Genomic DNA, 21,797 nt, shown 5'->3' on the forward strand with positions numbered 1-21,797 from the left:
TATAGCCTACCTGTATACCAAAATTTCATTCAAATCAGTTCAGCCACTTAAAATTGATAGAGTAACAAACATCTTTAAAAAATTTCATATTTATAACATTATTAGAATTAAAAAAGTTTACCAGAATTTGTCTATATATATATATATATATATATATATATATATATGCCGTGTAGGTTCCGGCATAGAATAGGCCACACCTTTCTTTCCTGTGGGTAAAAAGATAAAGAGGTCCGTGGCGAACATTGCTCTGCGCAAATAAGGTCCCAGGTTTATTTCCCTGGGAAGCCCATTTAGAAAACCAACTTTTCTGAATTGGCTGGAATCTATGTGTTATGGGTTATACCACTGGACGTTGGTTGTCTATTTACCCATAACAGAGTATATCTTGGGTTGAGAACCAGGATATAGCTATAACTACTAACTTATTATCACAAATGTTCATCATATAATATGAATTGCGGTAAGGTCTCATCTTAGAATGTTGCAGCCCTAGTGCTGCAGGCGTCCAGAGGCTACAGTGACCGTTTACCATCAGACGGGCTGTATGCTTGTTTGCCACCTTTGTGGTATAAAAAAAAACATGTCACAAGAAATATAACGCCTTAATGCACAGGAGTAACATTGTATGAGGGTTGCGACAGTACATTCTGATGACAATGACGTTGTACCTGTCTTTAGGTCACGGCTACCACCAAGTGAAGCGTCAGTTGGTTTATCGTCAACTATACATTTTATTGATTTGTAATAATAAGCACGTACAGCTATTCAAGCAAATAGCATTTATATATCAAAGTATCTATTCACATTTGCAACTCTATGACAGTTATTAAATTACAAGAAAGCAGTTAAACTTGATCGCCTCAATACTTTCATATTTCTAGATTATCTACTGAGTGATGTTAAATGCCGTAAATACCATTCATTCCATATAATTTAAATATTACATTTAATATAATTTATCGTACCGTATTAGCCGTTAACTGTCCACTGTTGAACATAGGTCATAGGGTTTTTTTTATGAGTGATAATGGAATGGTAACCCCACCCGCGCTATCGGTATACACCAGCGGGGCACCAGTGAAAGATGATAGGTGAGAATGAAGCAGGCCAGTTAGCCCATCGTGACGAATTCAACAAGAATTGTTCATGGTGGTTTCCAGGGGGATCCACGTGGAAGTCGACCTGATAGGGCTAGCTATTGCTAGCAATTTGGCTGTCAAACTCCATATTGCTAGCAATGAGGCTGTCAAACTCCATTGCTAACAACCCCTTTCCCCCCAGTCATAGGGGGTTAGGTTAGGTTATGGTGATGTTTTAAAAGGGACACTGCTATTCGTCCCTAGACCATTAAATTCCCTTAGTCGTCTCTTACTACACCCATAGTAAAGAAAGGGGTGGTCCATTCTATGCCGGAACCACACGACAATGTAATTTATGAATATTTTAAATATTATAATGGATGGTTCCGGTTTTAAAGATAGGCTAACTATCTACCATGATGGGGGAGAAGGGATTGCTAGTAACGGGGATTAGTAGCCCCATCGCTAGCAATGTACCCTGTCAGGTCGACCTCCTCGTGGTTCCCCCTGGAAACCATCGTTATTGATTTATTGTTAGATTCGTCACGGTGGACTAACTGACCTGCTTTATCCTCACCTATCACCTCTCACTGGTGCCCCGCCAGCGTATACCGATAGCGCAGGCGGGGCTACCATTTCATTATCATCCATTAAAAAAAAAGAATCTACCATGAATTATGTTGTTTATATGAGGAATTGAATGATATTGAATCGCGTGAGTTACTCATGCGAATCCACCATGCATCTGACCACGTGTTTTCGTTGTTTGTGTACCAAGGCATCGAATGAACCTCATTTTTTATTCGATACAAGTATCGACCGTCGAGTTAATATCGCTAAGTGCGCGGTGACACGGTCATCTCGGGCGAAAGCAACTGGACTTTCGCGACACATTAGGTATACAACCGGATATTTCTAAGAAAAACTCAATCGATGATATATTAGTGCAATTATGTATATGGATTTCGTTAGTTGCTGTATTAGAAAGGGTACCTAGCAATTAGTTTACAGAATTGTAATAACTACGACACTGACAGACTGTGTGAGACACTGCGACGCATAAAACATGTTTACTGCATAATTACAACTCACTTATAAACAGCATACATAAAAAAAAAAAACTGAGAAAATCAAAAGGCGCAACTGTCGTTACTATTTATCAAAATATGTCTCTAGTTTTAGATGGGGAAATTTGGGGCATTGTTTAAAGCCGATATTTGCATATATTGAAGTAGGACCTGACTTCTAAAAAACTTTCTGTATCATTTTAGTGAAACTACCCTCACATATCACGTACACACATACATAATTAATCAATGAGACGAGAGCTCGGCAACTAATCAGTCACAATACAATTCATGCCAATCATTGTTTTTATTCTATTTGGAAAGGCAAATAAGCTGACCGCCTACCTAATGGAATGTAGTAACCCCTCGCCTATAGTGGAGAAAGACATTGTTAGTAATACTACAGACAGGAGGACCTCCCCACAGTCCCCCCTGGAAATCATCGTGCTGAATTCCAGATGTATTGGATCACGATGGGCTAATTGACCTGCTTTATCATTATCACCTATCATCTTTCACTGGGGCCCCGCCAGCGAATACCGTTAGCGCAGACGGGATTACCTATTCATGAGCAGCACCACGAACATCACAGAATACACTGCTGTGCCTGTTACATCTTTTTTTTCGTACCGCGTTTGCTGTTGGCCGCAGATGACAGGGGCAGGGGCGAGTGCGGAAGGCACTCTAAGCCCGTGAGAGGGGAGCGACCGAAGCGTCACCTCTTACAATGAACTGCGGTGTGCGCCCGAGGGCGCTCTCGTGGCTCGGACCTCGACTTAGGCCACTGCACTTCGACCCCCGTCCCTCGACGGGGGTCGAAGTGAATCGAAGGAGGCCTGTTACACCTCCTCGTTGTCATTCCTATGAACAAAGATTTTATAACTCCGTAATTCCATACCCTGTAATGTATTTGTCATATCCCAGAGGTAGTATTCTGCCTGATTAGGACAATTTGTTTTACAATGACGACTATTTGTCTTTACTTGCTATTCAACTTATTGTATTCTATAGCTTCATCCGACAGCTTTCGTAGTAGTTAATTAGTAGTTAAGTAAAATAAATTAAAAAGGACATCCAGTTTATGTTTCAGAAAGCTATTAATATTGAACGTTAATTCAATATGCCGTTAATATAATAGCTAATATATTTGTTATTAAAAAAATCGAAAGGGGCTGGATTTAAAATAGCATATATATATATCTACTATATCAAGGCAATAGACAACCATGCTCCAATTACCCCCCCCCCCTAAGGAGTAGGGGGTAAATATACTCGTATGTATCAATATACAATTAAACTAAAATTAATTAAAATATGTATGTATTTACATAATAATATCAAATATCTATAATCCAATATATTGCATAATATCGAATGAAGAACTCGACCAAAATAACAAAAGCGATATCAAAATAAATTTGGATAACCTTTCTTTCGTCATTAATGTCCAGAGGTACTTAATATTTAGATATTGCAGGAATACTGATATTATCAATGCCTACTGAGAAGCATCATCAACATTACAGCTGATATCTGTCCACCACTCAACATAGACTGCCATAAGGAGCATATTTTTTTTAATTAATATAATAAATAATATTTTTTTGGAGTGTAATCCAGTTACACGCTGTATGAATTACATGGCGTGTAATCGCCATACATTTTGACGGCCAAATATACTCGTAAACAGTAAACACTGAACTACGAGGTTGTGAATGTGTGACAAATTTCAAACAATTTTACAGGTAATTTCACAACCTTCGTGCCTTTTATAATTTTACAATAGTTTATTGTATTAATAATAATATATTGTATTATATATTGCTAGAAGATTCATAAAGGACATAAGAAGCAACTTCAATCGTGAAATCGCACAGTTGACTGCAACCGACAAGACGTTTCATAGAGACGCATTAGATTTAAAATATACACATAAATAAATCAAAATAATTATAATAATAATGAAAACTATTACTTTAAACACCTTTTTACTTTTAATAGGACTAACTTTTTTTTGTTTAGACATAAACAGATGTTATACACTTTTTTGTAAACTCTAAACATGCATTCAATACATTTCTATCACAAGTTTGTAGTAAGATAAAAAAAAAAAATTAAATTTAAAACAGAGTATGTTTTTTTTCTTATCTTGAACGTGTTGAATATTATTTTCAGGTATTAATAAATGTAACTATAAAAATTTTCAATTCATCGATACATTTTTGAAGCTATACAATATCAGCGCAAATTCTAAACCGATTTTAGAAGTTCTCTTTGTAAATAGGATTTACTTCGTTTTGACCAAACATAATTTTTTTATTAAATACGTTGTTTTTTAGTAAAACAAAACCTTACATTGTTTCACTGCCTGCTTGAATTTTTCCTTGTATACGTATGTTCTTAATGCATGCATGCCTGCTTCAGACATTTCAATTTAGAATTACAACATAATATAAGGTAAATAGATACCTATAAAAACTACCATTTATTACAAACACCATGAATAATATGCGTGTGACTGTACTAGTTCCACAGGATAAACTTTCCAGTGGATTCCAAGTAAATTGACTAAGTCTAATGAGCAAGTTGTAGTATTTCCTTTCGTACAGTTTACGATAAGAAACTATTACGAATATACGGTAATTTATATATAATCTATTTATTAATTTAACTTTAATACACCTAGATAGTGTAAATAGTAAATTTATCACCGTGTGATGTTACCTACCAATTGATCGTAACCATACCATATATATATATATATATATATATATATATATATATGGTAATCCTGCGTATTCCACAATCAATTAACCACGAGTTACCAGACGAACCGGACTCGGTTCGAACGAATCGACGGATCTGATGCTAGCAATGTGCATCATGAGCGACACAGTATTTTCTGTTTTATTCATGATATTGACTTTCCATCAGGTGGGCCGTCAGCTTTGTTGTCATTCTAAGTTGCATAAAAAAATGATGCTGTAAACTCCTTTATTAACAGTCTAGACGTGTGGTCCCAGTATTGAATATGCCACCCCTTCCTTTCCATGGGTGTCGTAGGAGGCGACTATATGATATATAGAGGCAATAGCCTCTGTGAACATCACTAAAGCCTAACTGGAGTTGCCAATCCGTCTAGGCAAACGTGGCAACTACTAGCAAAACTCCCTAATAGGGGGAGGCCTATGTTCAACAGTGGTCTGTTAACGGCTGATATGATGATGACCAACAATCCCGTTCCCTCCAAGTATATTTCTAGCAATGCTAGCAATCCCGTTCCCTCCAAGTATATTGCTAGCAATGCGACCTTTAATCCCCGTTACTAACAATCACCTCTGCCAATCTTCTCTAAGTTATATATGTCTCACTAAGTTATATATGTTGCAGTCAAATCTCTTAAACAGTCAAAAGTATTTTTGACTAAACAGGTTGGTCAAAAATGGTTTGGACTGAAAATTATTGGTTATTAGTACTTTGTGACTGCAAATTTGCGGTTAGGTAAGGTACTTTTAACTGTCATTTCAGTCAAAAGTATTATTGACTAAAGCATACGATCAGAAATACTTTTGACTGATTTTGCTAGTCAATAGTACTTTTGACTGGTTAAGAGTTTAGCCTGCAACATTTACAAGCTATACAATATGTAACTCTAAAATGATATTCAAAGTGCATAATAGCCTCATAAATTGATCTAGATTGATCTATGATTCTATAAAGCTTTATAATATATTGCAAATACTCAGTGGAAATAGAGGTCTTCGGGGCTATTTAATATAACACTCTATGGAGAATCTGTGGACAACAATAGAACGAAGGTAATGGTACAAAATGTTATGTGGTTACACATAACATTTTGTAATCGCTCGGAAGTTTAGAAAACCATGAGATGTTTTCAAATACGTTTACGATTAACGAAGACCGAGCAAAACACAAATATCCGTCTATTCATTGCAGTTTCAAGGTTTTATAGAACCTGATATGCTAACATTTATCCATCTGTTACCGTACACACATTCGTGTTAAAGCAATATTTTGCTGGAGTTTCGTCGAGTGACCACAGAGTATTTGTGTTCAGATGTTTTTTGTTTCAGTTAAATCTTTTTATATTATTTTTTATTTAATATTTTTATGTAATATTCCTTTTTATATGTTATTGTACTCATGCTTTCCTGGGTGAGCGTATTGGAAGACTGTAAGGCTTACCCAGTGAATGTAATAAATAAATAAATAAATTTACAAGTGAACGTAAAAATATAAGCTTTTACCTTTACAATACACATGTGAAAGTATACAATAACACTGTAATAGGAAAGATAAATATAACTTTCCAGTGTCGTAAATTTTATTGTTACCTACAATTCCCATTTAATAGGATTTTAATATAAAAGGATAATACGATAGAATGGTTAAAACCATTTAGTAATGGGGATTTTATACGAAAATAAAATATTATAAATGCGAATGTTTATAAGGATTTAACGGATGAATAAATGTTTGTTACTCTTTCACGAAAAAATTACTAAACAGATTTAAATGAAGTTTGGTATACATGTAGGTTATATACTAACATTTAATTCACGTGAACAATATCACAAGACACAGTTAGTCTCGAATAATGTCTGGATTACGATTTGTTACTATTTATATTGCTACTCGCATTTGTGGAGTATATACTTCATGTTATTAAACAATCTGTGGAAAGGACTATGCTCAGAGTTTTACTTCGTAATAGAACCCGGAACATAAATATTTGCGGAACTAAAATGCTCGATATAAAGCGACCTCCCACAAGATAAGACGACCTCAAAACTGGAAGGACTATCACCCCCATTGCTAACAATATACTGATTTAGCTCCACACGGTTCCCCCTGGAAACCATCGTGATTAATTCTTAATGAATTAGTCATGATGGGCCAACTGACGTGCTTTCATTCTCGTATATGATCATACATTGATGCCCCGCTAGTGTATGCCGATAGCGCCAATGGGGCTACCATACCTAGTGTAGGGAGCTGATGGATGCAAGTGTCACGGTATCACAGTTTGTGGCAACATACATGAGCGATCTACGTTCATCAGCGGTGGGCGGATGGGTTGTAATAATGAGTGTGAACTGTGAAGTACTTGGCGACATATTATAGGTATTAATTTACGTCCAATATAATGACATGAATGAAATTAATGTCCATGACACAAAAAAAATTAAATGGAGCATAATTATGTGTCGAAAGAAGGTCGATCTTGTATAAAGTTTATAATAAATAAATATTATTTTTTTAGGTTTGTTTGAGGGAAACTCTATAGCTAATCTCCGGAAATAGCGTCATTGTGTTCAAGTCAAGACTTATGAAAGTAGGCAAAGAAATGTATGTGTGCAAAGTCTTTTATACTCCATACTCTCTGTTTACTCCATAAGGGATTTACCGTGGCGTTGATGAGTATTGTCAATAGTTGTCCGGATGAGTTTAAATCTTTGTAAATAAACATTTTCTATTTATTTAAAAACATTTGCCAAAATTATAAGGTGGTAGTAGCATAGTTATGAATGTAATATTGTTCCATTTTACAGCAGTTTTTAAAACATAGTTGATTTAATAAATTCAATAAATACCTACTGATACAGAAGTACAGTACCGCATAACTGGAAACTACATATATATAAAAAAAAAGTACCGAAAATTTAAAAAGTCAATTTCAGTTGTTTGTAACAACCCAAATTAACTATAATATCGTGAATAATTAAATAATGTATTCCACAAAACAAAAAGACTTCTATTGTGACTAAACCAGTTATTTTAATTTAAAAACTAAACCGATTTTAATAAAATCTCTAGAGAACCAAACTATAAGTATATCCTTTCAGAAAAAAAAAAATACAAATTGGTTTAAATGTGACGAAGTTATGAAGTAACAAACAAAAAAATACAACCGAATTGAGAACTTCTTTTATTTTGAAATCGGTTGAAAAAAAAAAACAACTGTTCATGTAATTTCATAGTTTTAAAAGTTTGTATAATAACAATTTACAAGTTTCGTCATTATTTGTTAGCATGACCACACAATTTCTGCAAAACACGCAAACTTGACCCGATATTGTTGTAAATATGATCGCCGCCATAGACAATGCATAGCCACCTCAACCGCTGAAATTAATGCCATTATCTAGGGTTTCAATACTGCGTAACTTGTAAATTGTAAAACTACAAGAAACAGGATCTATAACTATCAAACTGCATACGATTTTTAACACACAATAGACTTGAAAACATTAGTATGGGATAAGTAGATTTTTTGCCACAAAAGAACTGACTTACATTATGACAAAACCATAGTTTTTTTGATTTAAAACTATAATACTCAATCGATTTTGATAAAACTCCTATGAGATTAATGTGAAAGTACATCCTTCTACATAAATAATAGGTTTATAAATGACGAAATTCTGAAGTAACAAACACAAAAAAGGAAGTTAATCACTTCGGTTAAAAAAAAGAATAATTAAATTTCAGCCAGAATTGACAAATACAATTAAATACAGAGAAATTGAGAATCTCTTCCCTTTGGCAGGGATTTAAAAAAAAAATACAAAATTAAAGAATACAAAACTTATTCTTATACAAATTCATATTTCATCTAGCATAGAATAGAACGTGGCAGGAGCAAGGGCGAATTCACCGCCGTCACTCAAACTAATCGACTCGGTACCCCGTAAGGGATGTTGGTCGTAAATATATATTAATGTATATATACTCGTATGTTTATTCTATCGTGCATCGTATAGAGGTGTCATGTTCATTTTAGAATAAACCCTATTAAATAAATAAAAGCTTATTCTATTTAGAAATTGTCATTCATTTTTATTATCAATCACTTTAGCACCGACTTTACAATATTTCTCTATATTTTGTAAAGTAGATTGTAAAATGAAAGTATGACTAAATATCTAATTTTATCCAATTAATATGAAGTAATATATGAAGCAACGTATAAACATTCCGATTTCACTTATTTATAGACCGGACCAGTTATAAAGCGTTAAGGTAAACAGTAGGTAGTCAATCTTAACCTTGAACGAATTTTGAGATCAGCTGAAATACTTCAAGATAATAATGATATCTTTAGTTTAATAAGTACGTGTCATAAATCATATTATTATATGTACTATGTATTATATTTTTATTGTTATAAACTCGCTTTATCCATATTGACATACCCACCCCCACTCCCCCTCTAATGGGAGATAAGGGGGTACAAGTCCTATGAGTATGTTGGGACAGAGCAACGTATTCCATATTGTCATATAATTATCATATTCATACCAAAAGCGTCGGATCACTGATTGCTCCTAATGCAATGAAATATACCCTAAAATAAGTTCTTGGCCCGAATACCTTAATATATAAAATACCTGTTCATTCATGCTAGGCTTCGAAACCGCTCAAACAACTTCAATGACGTTTTATAATTGTATGTTTGCTCTAACTTGACAAATAAGTTTTATCCTAATAAGAAAAAATGGATCCGGTAGGGAGTAAAACAGTTTGCCGGATCAAGTACAATATTATTATATCTTTTCATACATTATGATATCATATACATTCTAATCGACGCCTATATACAAATTCTTATTAATAATAAACATGGAAATTACTTTGAATATTCGCTACTCAGTCATACTTAAACAACTGAAAGAATTTACATATATGATAATTTTTATCCTAAAGCAACAATTATTCGAAAATACTAAAACAACAAATATTCGAAATATAAACAAACGAAATACTTAGTACTCAATAATTAAAAAAGAAATACAATCGAATTCCCTTTTTTTTGAAATCCTTTTCCCCTTCTTTTTGAAATCGGTTGAAAACGAATCCCACGATCGGTCGAAACTTGAATTTCGCACAAAATTTCCTCATGTGACGTAGACAGGACTTTTTGGAAATTCCGTAGTCTCCTTTTAGTGACGTATTAATACCAATGGTACGCTTTATTTAATACCTATTATCCTCATTGAGTACCTACAAGGAAGGACATATTCCAATTTCAAAGAGTAGCCATATATTTTATTACACATCATACAAAAGGCCGACAGCACACCTGCAATTCCTCTGGTGCGAGTGCTCAAAGGTGGGGATAGTAATTTACACTCAGATAGGCCGCATGCTCGTTTGCCTGTGTTGTAAAAAGTAAAAAAAAATGTTTTTTTTTTTTTGTTATACAATATCGTTTGTGAATAGATTTATCTTTATTCATATTAACTTCAGAGTAGTTCCATGCAATTTTTTTTTTAATTTGATATAATTTTTTTGGTAAACGAATTTATTATTTTAAGAAACGTAAAAAAGAGAATTATACTGACTACTCGTGTATGCCGTTACTATGGTGTACAAAGGGTGGATATTTAATTGATATTTGTGGGGGAGAGCATTTGATCTATACTTATAATAAAGGGAATTAACGGTCCCTTTGCTAGTAACAAGTATACTCCGTCAAATCCACGTGTTTTCCCTGAAAAACATCATTGACACTATCATCTGTGGTCGTGGTTCAATCTTGGTGAAAAAGTCATGATAGATCGACTAACCAGACTTCATCATCATTTTTTGTTCCTTTCATATAACCGGCCAGCGTAATCAACGATTAAAAAATTATTTATTTTATTAAATTATTGGTTTTTCTAAATCACACTGAACGACAATACTCGACGTTATAATAGGCCATCAAGGTCATGGCCTCTTGCGGCTATTGATCTCATTATTAATGATCATAATCATTGGCTCTCAATGGCCAGTATTATTAAAAAAAACTATTCAAGTCGATAAATATGCAAAAAATTATGTATTTTATCTTAGAAACGCCGACAGTAATTTTTATCCGCAGATAACTAATTATCCGTTGTGTCCGCCGGGGATGAGTTACGGAATCATGTGTCATTCTCTTTATACATCATAGATATAACTAGATAGAGAAAGTTGTCGCCCTCTTTTTAAGAAATTAAATATTCTTCCACTGCCATGTATGTACATTAGAGATTTGTGTATATTTGTAAGGGAACATGCTGGCTTTTTCAAAAGAATATCGGACTCGAGAACACGTACAACTAGACCAAACGACAAATTATATGTACCAAAGTGCAGGTTAGATTTACATAAAAGAAACGCATACTGTATGGCTATTAAAGTTTACAACCATCTACCAAATAACATTAGAGAAGTAACAGCTCGTACAGTGTTTAAACGTAAACTTAAAAATTGGCTGTTATGTAACGGGTTTTATACCATTAATGAATATTTCGCTAAAAAAACAAATGCACTTCACAACCTACACTAGAGATACAGTTGTTAAAATATTTTATTAATTTGGACAACTATTGTACAGGCTTTTATTTTTTCTGTTTACTGTAATAAATAATAATAATATATTGCATGACTAAGGAAAGGAAATATAATGTAGAATATATATATAAATATATTATATTGTTAAAAATTTGCACGCCGACATAGAGGCAGAATGTACACGGGAAATATAAACCTCTATCATCTAAAATTACCTGCATTCTAGCAAAATAAATTCATTTCATTTCATTTCATATATAAGTATAATTATATATATATATATATGAAAGTATATACATAAGATAATATTTTTTCCGCGCGAATTCGTCCGCATGACCGGTATATGTCGACTGGCAAAGACAAACATAGCCTGTCTTCTCAATCTCAAATAATATGTGTATACCAAATTTTATAATATAAATTGAGCTATTAAAATGCCAAGAGGTAACAAATAAACTTACTTTCACATTTAGACCATTAGTAATAATTTTATTTTTAACTAGCTACCCGCCCCGAGTTCGCACGGATGTACTAATGAAGAAGAGATAAAATCTTTACAGTACGACCCAACATTTTTACATAGAGATTTCTTAGCTCAATTTTTCACTCTTCTCTATGAAAAATATATGTATTCATACATTTTTTTCATTCAAACTTGTCCTTACAATTAAAAACACAACATAAAAAGAATTAACGAAATAGGTGCAACTGTTCTGAAGTCACATACATATATATATATATTCTGCAATTGGATTTTATTTATATAGGTATCAATTTGAAAAATATGGATACAGGTGGACTTGGTTAAACAGATTACTTGTTTTTCTATACTTAATTAAAAACATTTTACCTAATTTACATTTAATTAATAAAATCCCACTATTGTTCGAATATTTTAATAATTGCCCATTATTATTTCGCATTATTACCATGTAGACCAGATGTCTATAATGTTATGAAGGTATTGTAATAAAAAAAAAAAAGATGATCCCGATGACCCACATAAAATATAACAGTGACAGTGTTTCCATAACTATCGGATAAGATAATCATACTTGTATATTGAAATAGATAGGTATACTTATCTTGAAATGATTTGCATTAATTTTCAACCGACTTACATAAGAAGGAGTATCTCGATTCTTCTGTATATTTTATTTTTGTGAATATGTTACGCAATTATGCTGTCAATTGGAAATGAAATTTAATCATTCATTTTTCAATGGGTTAATTAAATTTTGTAAACATTAATTTTCATCTTTAAATAGATTGAAAGGAGAGAAAAAATTGGACATTTGTTATTGAATTGAATAGGTAAATGTAGGGAGCACAAAACAACGTTCGCCGAGTCAATTAATATTACTAATATAATAAAATTATAACCAAACGTTGTCTATTCATTGGAGATATTTAAAAAATATATAAGTGAAGGATCTAAATAAGAGCAACAGAAGCCACCTTTTTACTCTAAGGTATAATTTAAAATCTAATATATATTTTACCTTAATAGTGATAGATCTAGATAAGTGGTGTTTCATTGGTTTTTCTACTTCTGAAATCCACGCCTATGAAGTAGCAGGCAAAAAGCTAGTCATCATCATTATTTCAGCTGTTAACTGTCCATTGCTGAACATAAGCCTTCCCTATAAGGGGAGTTTCCCAGCAGTTGACACCTTTGGCAAGCGGGTTGGCACTCAGTGAAACTTTTAAAAATGTACAAAAAGGAACGCTGCCCATCCTTGTACCATTATGTTCCTTTAGTCGCCTCTTAAAACACCCATATACAATGGAAGGGGTTGCCTACTCTGTGCCGAGACCGTACAGACATGTTAGTATTCTAGATCAATTTCAAGCAAATGTCAATAGGTTATTTGTGAACCCGTGAGCTCTATCTTAGACCACATCATCGCTTGTCATCAAATGAGATCGTAATCAATCGCAGAAATAAATAAAGCTTATAAAAACCTCCAGCTATATTTCATTCCAATATATAATTTCAATAGCATGTATAAATATCTACTTATATTATATAAGCGGACAATGTTACTTTTTTTTTTTATACTGTTTAAAATTCGATACTGTAACATAGAGGTCAAATGTTATTTTATTCATAGCACATTATGTTAATATCGATGCCGTTAAAAATTTGTTCGTAGAATACTTTTTATTTTAGTTTATGTCATTGTTCACTTCTAATGTTTTAAACTACTATATCTATTAACACCTTTATTAATTATATTATGACATTTATATGCATGTAATCTGTAATTAATGTTGTGTACGCCTGCTGTAGGTATGCATATCACCATACTACACAAAAAATTATATTTAATTTTTGTATAATATGTATACTGTTGGTGTGCCTAATTCGAAATAAATAAAAAATAATAAAAAATAAACACCTGTCTTAATAGATGTTAAAACTATCTTATTAATATTATAGAGAGGAGACATGGGAGACAGGCGTGACAGATATATATGTATGTATGTATGTATGTGGATATTTTTTCGTCCTATATTATACATATTAGCAGAGAATATCTAAATCACAGAATGTATATGTATATGAATACATATACATACATATACATCCTGTATTGCATTTCGTACTATGTATATATTTAGTCTGATTCTAAAAAAAACATTAGTAATGAAAAAGTAAAAAATATGAATTTGTTCAGCCAAATAAAGTAGCCATGGCCAATAGTTATGTTATTGAAAATTATTATCAATATATTCAAGATTTTATTTCACAAAAAAAATATACTTCAATCGCGACAACACCTTATAAAATATTTGATTTAAACTTGGTTTAAAATCTAAACCGATTTTGATAAAATTTCTATGGGACTTAAAGTATATTCTTTTAGATAAAAAAAAAAAGAATTTTCTTAAACTGTTTATAAATAACGGAGTTTTGAGAATTGTGGACCTCCTCCGTTTTTGAAGCCGGTTGATAAAATGAAACGGTTATCTTTTGTTATTAGTATTTAAATTAATTAATTGGAATCATTTAAAACCATCGAAGCATAATTAGAATCTGTATACGTTGACTGAACTGTGTGAAGACTTATTCCACAAAAAACCTTGATAGACTTATAATTTTCCTTAACTTGAAAATATTCTCTTTGATATTAAGGAAAATACCTTTTTTCTTTTAAATCAGTTATTTTGTACTCAGTCCTAAATTTATTTTAATTAAAAACAGTAAATATTTAATGAAAACTTACAAATATACAGTTAGAATCACTCCACTTAAAGTCACTGCACTATTTAATAAAAAAATTGTTCGTTGTCTATAGGCAATTGTGAATTTATTTAAAAAAAGGCGGCAAAACTGTTCGAAAGAACGTAGACGGTTTTCGCGGAGCGCAGGTAGGTGCGTCCGTGTTGTAAGCGCGTCGCGGTATGATAACAGTTCGTGCAGACAGCCGCAATTATATCAAAGGCTCAATTATGAAGCGGTCATTGGAACCAGGTATGCATAGTCGCCTGACAGCCTCCTCACTTATGGTGAATTATTATAAAAAATATGGATAAGTACTACGTCATCTGAAACAGCATTTTCTGAACAAGCTGTACTGTAATCAAAAATTCTGATGCAATACAACGAAAATCGACGTAAGATCACGAGCTATAATTACTCAGTATTTCGCCCGCGTCTAATTCGTGATAACGTCAAATAGTTTATGTAGAAAAATAAAGTATTTAAACTAGAAGTAGTAACTTACATGGGCCCTGTGATTCTTTGAGTAGGTATTTCTGTTACTAAATAGCAAGGCTGTATTTCGACTTTTGATATGACAATATATTCCAAATTTGTTTACCAGTCCATAAGACCTATCTTTGATTCCTGAGGGCACTTCCTAGGAATAAAAAAAATTTGCTAAAGCCTAAGTCACATCTAGAACCTAATGCAAAAAGTCAAGATCTTAAATGTAATGTCTTTTATAATAAGTATACAGCCCAACTGATAGTAAACGGTCATGATATCTCCGCTTGCGCTATCGTTTTATGCTTGCATTCACTTAGACTACCATGAAAGGTTTTTTGCAAATACACAATATTTACTGGACAATAGCCACTGATTAAGGTACAGTATAACTGTCTTTCGGCGCTCTTTGGTCGACTCTTTTACTTCACGTAAATTCTACTTCCCTTCTCGAAATTTTATTTTGCGAAGGAAAATGTCTTTGGATTTGGCTTTTTGTCGCCCCTTGCCGTCTAGCGCTTAAAGCGACCACTCCTTTTGCTCTACCCCTGGGCCAGCGCTACTACACAAATACTCAACATTACCGACTTAGTTCCACGAATTTGCAAACTAAAGTTGATAATTCTATGATATGTTATTTGTAATATATATTGTATATGTGATATGTACTGATATGAATTGGATCTTTTTAGGACGCAAAAGAGCATACAGCTCACCTGATGGTAAATGATTACCGTTAATTATAGGCACCCGCAACATCAGAAAAAGTGCAGGTGTGTTGCTGTCCTTTTAAGAATGAATATGCTATTTTCCTGAAGGTTTCGATGCCGTATCAGTTCGGAAATACTGCTACTGAGAGTCAGTTCCAAACTTTTGGTTATGCGTGGAAGAAAATGTGTATAGGAACTTACGGTGGAGGACATTCACTCACCTAAATGGTCGGAATGAAACTTTAGCTTATGGCGAGTTGTACGGTGATAAAATTCAGTACCTGGTATTATTCCTATACAAAAAATATAATATTTGTTATAGAGCGGCAAATTTTGAAATAAACGTGTTCTAGAATGGAGATCGCGAATCGGCAATACTGTAAACGACTTACGGTTATGTGGAACGACAAACTATGGCATACGTAGGGTTGTTTCAAATAAATGGAAGCGAAGAGCCGAAGTCCATGCTCAGTGGCGCGCCTAGGAAATCCTATTCATTTATCTTCTAACATCCATGATATACAATCAGAATAGTTTTGAATGGAAATTATAACAATTTTTTATTAGCAGTAGTATGGGATGATGTCATTAATGACGTGCGTTCTTAGAACATTTATCGTGTTTCCACCAAGGGAGCATGACAATGCACTATTATAGTTTAAATTGTTGAATACATTTTCTATGGGTTGCAAAACTTGCGCAATAGCATACTTTCAATTTCTTTTTTTACATCGTTATTACTTGTTAATCCTATTAAAAGGCGTATGATTATTTCAACCCGCGATTCTACTCACTCACTGGATTTCAAAACGAAAAAGCCATTTTGGATTATTTATTGTGACTATATTATCAATTTCTGACAATAATACTTTTTTAATAAAGTGCATATTTTTTAATGGGTGATAATGGAATGGTAACCCCACGCGCGCTATCGGTATACTCCGGCGGGGCACTAGTGAAGGATAATAAGTGAGGATGAGACAGGTCAGCTAGCCCATCGTGACGAATTCAACAAAAATTGTTCACGATGGTTTCCAGAGGGAACCACGTGGAGGTCGACTTAATAGGGCATATTGCTAGTATTGAGTCTGTCAAACTCCATTACTAACAATTCCTTTCCCCCCAATAAAGTGCATTTACTCCAGTATTGGCAGTATTGGCAACACACTAATCTGTGATTCACATAGTAGAAAACGCAACGGTATCGAAACAACCCGGTCAACGCCTTCGACATTAAAACTATTCGTTCATTGTTAGTAATCGGGATTAGCGGCTCCATTGTAAGCAATAAACCCTAGCAGGTCAAAGGGGGGAAGGGACTGTTAGTAATAGAGTCTAATTGAATCATTGCTAACAACACACCCTGTCAGGTCGACCTCCACGCGGTTCCCCCAGAAAACCATCCTGGTTAATCGTAGTGAAATTTATCACAATGGGCTGACTGACTTGCTTTCATCGTCACCTATTACCTATCACGGTGCCCCGCCGGCGTATACCGATAGCACAGGCGGGGTACCATTCCATTATCACCCTAAAAAAACCCCCGTAGCCATGTGATCCCGATATAAAATAGGCCACACGTTCCTTTTCAGTAGGTGTTGTAAGTGGCGACTAAAGAAACTTAATAGTAGAGATATGGACAGCAGCGTCCCTCTTAAAACATCCCAAAAAGCTTAACTACAGTTGTCAACCCGCCTGTCAAGTGTAGCAACTACTGGCAAAACTCCCCTTATCGGATAGACTTATGTTCAGCAATGGACATAAGTGGGCTTAACGGCTGAAATGATGAACGATGATCATGAGATCAACCTCCAAGCGATTCTTATTAGAAACTATCATGTTTAATTTTTGATGAATTCGTGTCACCATGAACCAACTGACCTGTATCCATCTTCACCTATCATTCGTTGCTGGTGTCCTACCAGTTTACACCAATAGTGTAAGTCATTCCGATGGAGTTATCATTCTATTTTCACCCATAAAAAAATTGTTCTTACTGTATAAAATCAAGCTGATTGGAACAAATGAAACATACCGTGCGACGTCACTGAGACCAGTGCGTGCATGCATGTAAAATTGATATTACATAATTGACGCAATGCAATGCAACGTTAATTATGACAGCAGCGACTCTCTATTGTTCAGGCGGAAATTAGTTCGTAATGTCAACATTTTCTTTTCAATAAACTACCACACCTTATACTTTTGTTTACGTATTCGTTCCTAGTAAATTGCTTACACGATCTTCCGCGAATATGTCTTTATCGTTGAATTACTACCGTCTTTCCTAGCAACCGGTACTGTTACGCTATTCATCATTAATATGAAGATTAACAACCAGTCAATACTAATCAACTACTAGCTTTCGCCCGCGACTTCGTTTAACATATTTACTGACCGCGGTAAAAAGTAGCCTCCATCCCATATAGTACGGACTGTGGTCACCCATCCTAGTTGGAATCACGGCCAGAGCTCCTGAACTTGCATTAGCGCTACAACCTCTAAGTAATAACTCACGTCTCATTGTATTATATATCTAAAGGATAATTACGTACCTAATACCTTCATAAAGTTTCAGCCAATTCAAATTTTCGGTTATTTTATAGCATTTTACATGTGATTATTTAGATTAATATACCTTTTTTTTTATTTATGAACTTATTAAAATAAAACAAACACTAAATGTTAAATAGAACAAACCGCAACGCATTAGTGATAACCGCATTCAAATCGGATAAGCCGTTTCTGAGATTAGTGTGCACAAAAGTACAGGCAGAAACACACAAACGGACAAATAATGTAAAAATCATTGTTTTGGATTCTATTGCATTCATAAAGCCTACTTATAATAGTTTTTCTTTTATATCTTTCATGTACATAGTAAGTACATGTTGATATACTAATTTTATTTTTTACTAATATAATACAATTGTAACTAGTCCTTGTCTAAACATAAAAAATATTTAAAAAAAAATTAAAATATTTATCAAAACAATATTTTTTTGAAATCGCCATCGACAGGGGGTTCGCCCTATAGCCTCTAAGAACCTAGATGGTCGCATACAGCACAATTTTAGAGATAATAAAGTAGCGCTTAAAAGCTAATATTTGGAGTATGAACTAGCTTTTATCTGTGTGCTTCGTCCGTATGACCTTCATAATTGTGTTAACTGATCGAGATAATTGGGTAACCTATGTCCTTCCCCATTCAAATTAGTATAAGCATACAAAATTTTATGACGACTGATCGAACATTAAGGATCCAAGAGGAAACAAACAAACTTACATTTACATAATGTAATAATATAGTTCTTTGTATTGTGATTAAGAATGTACAATATATAAACCTACATTTTTTTTATACAACTTAGAATGGCAAACAAGCTGACGGCCCACCTGATGGAAAGTGGTAACCGTCGCCTATAGACATGAGCAGTACCATACACATAACAGAGTATACTGTTTCGTCCATGATACCCCCATGCGTTGCCATTCCTGAGGACTCAGGTGTTATTCCTCTGTACCCAGTAAATTCACGCCATATCCCACTCTTCAAACCGAAACACAGCCATGCAAACACAACTGCTTCACGGTTGAAACACGAATGGGACAGAGGTACCCAAGCAATCGACTTTTGTACAAAGTCTCCCTCTGGTACCTACGAGCGTACCACAGAACACGAAAATATATTCTGGCTTGTGTTTTTCAAAAATCACTGTTGAAAAATTGAATATATTGTCTCGATTCCTTAACGTCCGCTATTTCAGTTAAATTATATTTTATTATAGATATTAATACTGTAAACATATTGTAAACGTTTACTTGGGCACCTCTGTCCCATTCGTGGACTCGAGTGTTATTATTCTGTACCCTGTAAATTCACTGATATAGATAATGATGACATGAAACTCTTGAGGCTATAAAATGTTGCTATTTTATAATTCACAGCTGTTAGTATATAAATGTAAATAAACGTTTACTTACCAAAAATTAATCAGCCATTGCAGAATTTTAATAATTTCCCAGCAGAGTGGTGCTTTGCTCGTGATTGCATGTCTAGTCTACAATAAAAAAAAAATTAAATATTAAAAAACAAAATTTTCTTTATCGTTTCTACCGATCATTATAAAAACCGGTCCCGAACTATCTGCATTTTAATGGATTTTGAAACATACAGTGATTTGTAACCAAAATAAACACATGCGTAAGCTTACAAAATCCATTTCAAACTAAAACAGATATGTAAACAACTTCTTGATGGCAGAAACACCAGTGAGACAGACGTACCCATGTAATTTTCGTTTATATAATTAAAATCCGTTATTGGCCTTTGCATGTAAGTTATTTTTTAAGAGCTGTGGATTTTGGTATTAAATAAATAAATAAACGACTTTGTAATTTCCCACTGATAAAACTGGTTGAAGCAAGAAATATAAAGGATAGACTTTTCGGGTAATTAAAAGTACCTGTAACCAGCGAGCGAGTATGAAAATACTGATGAATGTGGAAGAAGCGAGAGGTTTGTTTGAATGAAGCATTTAGCGTTCCATTGTTTCTGTCTACACTAAAGGAAGACAGGCGTGATCCCTATACTTTTGGAGCTGTGCGACAAATCCAGCGTGTAAACAGCGCGTTATCAATGTTTCAATCAATCAAACATCACCCTTCACTTAATCCAGTCATTGACCATTGAAAAAGAGGAAGTAGTTTGCAAATATGTGAGCTCTTATCCTATTATCCTTTAGATTAGAGAGTTCAGTGGCCAATTGAACAATTGTGTGATCGTTAGATATTTTCTAATCGACACCAATAACAAATGGTTGAGGGGCGATTTAGGCAACGCATAGTACTCGTACCTAAGGGAATAGGGTCACGTGAATTTAAAACACTTCGAAGTAAACACTCTACTTTTAATTGATAACTTCAATAACATGTGAAGTAGATAGTATTATGTTATTGAAAAATTTTTATTAATTTGGGATTTTTGAGAAAATGAGGTCCTACCAGAAAAGGTAGTTAAGAGCATCGCATCAGAAGTGAATGCAACTGAGGCATGAAAACTAAATGCTTGTAAATGATAACTGATGAATTTTGATAGAGCAGAGATGTATGAAGTTAGAGATCTATGGCATTTTCTCTATTCTTCTCTCTTTACCTCTGTATACACCAAAAACATAACTATACAAAATTCAGTGATAGTATATATAAAACCAAGCAATTTTCTTTGAATTTTTTTTTTGTACTTTTCATATTAAATCAATTATGTGGATTATATACTTTATATACATGGTCAATTTCTGTTTATAATTGACTTCTGACTTAGTGAAAATTATTCAATTTTATAAACAAATTATTAATAAGATATTCCTTCTTTTTGGAATTAACTCAAGATGTTTATTCAATGCATAAACATTATCAGTTTACTTATAAAAAAAAATTAAAAAAACTAGCTAAAGAAGAAGGAAGTGGTAAATAATCCACCAGTTAGTGTGTAGACTTGACACTAGATGTAGTATGAATACTAGATTGAATAATTATACTAATTAATTATAACTAATACAATAGGGCATTGAACAGAAAAACTTTAACCTTGCTTAGGGGGCCTTACTATGCATTATTATTCTTGTAAATGTTTAAATAATTACACTTACAAAACGTAACATTTTATTTTAAATAATGTAAATAATATGCTTAGCATTAACACATTAAATACAGAAACATGAGCATTGAACAATTGTGATTTGCAATAATCAATACAATTACTTCATATGTAAGTAGGTAATCAATCAATTAATACACACATTATTCAGGGAAGAAGAGTTTGTTAGTAATGCAGACTACCAGTACCGCAGTTAATTTTTAATATTATATTATTAAAGTATGT

The 21,797-nt window shown here is 33.5% G+C and overlaps 1 protein-coding gene across 5 annotated transcripts in view; it reads right to left on the reverse strand.

The window, feature by feature from the left end:
• Positions 1–21,797, reverse strand: part of LOC113511966 (cystinosin homolog) — a 51,065-nt gene that overhangs the window by 26,951 nt on the left and 2,317 nt on the right. For 2 of the 5 annotated variants that reach the window (XM_026895706.3, XM_026895703.3), the window contains exon 1: positions 14,722–14,919. The gene's annotated coding sequence lies outside the window, so the exon portion shown is untranslated. Of the gene's footprint in view, positions 1–2,779; positions 2,956–14,721; positions 14,920–19,897; positions 19,975–21,797 lie in introns of those variants that run through there. The other 3 variants (XM_026895704.3, XM_026895707.3, XM_026895705.3) reach the window with 3 other exon arrangements.

Source organism: Galleria mellonella, unplaced genomic scaffold, assembly GCF_026898425.1.
Source record: "Galleria mellonella isolate WM207_F2 unplaced genomic scaffold, CSIRO_AGI_GalMel_v1 utg213, whole genome shotgun sequence".
In the NCBI taxonomy this organism is placed as follows: domain Eukaryota; kingdom Metazoa; phylum Arthropoda; class Insecta; order Lepidoptera; family Pyralidae; genus Galleria; species Galleria mellonella.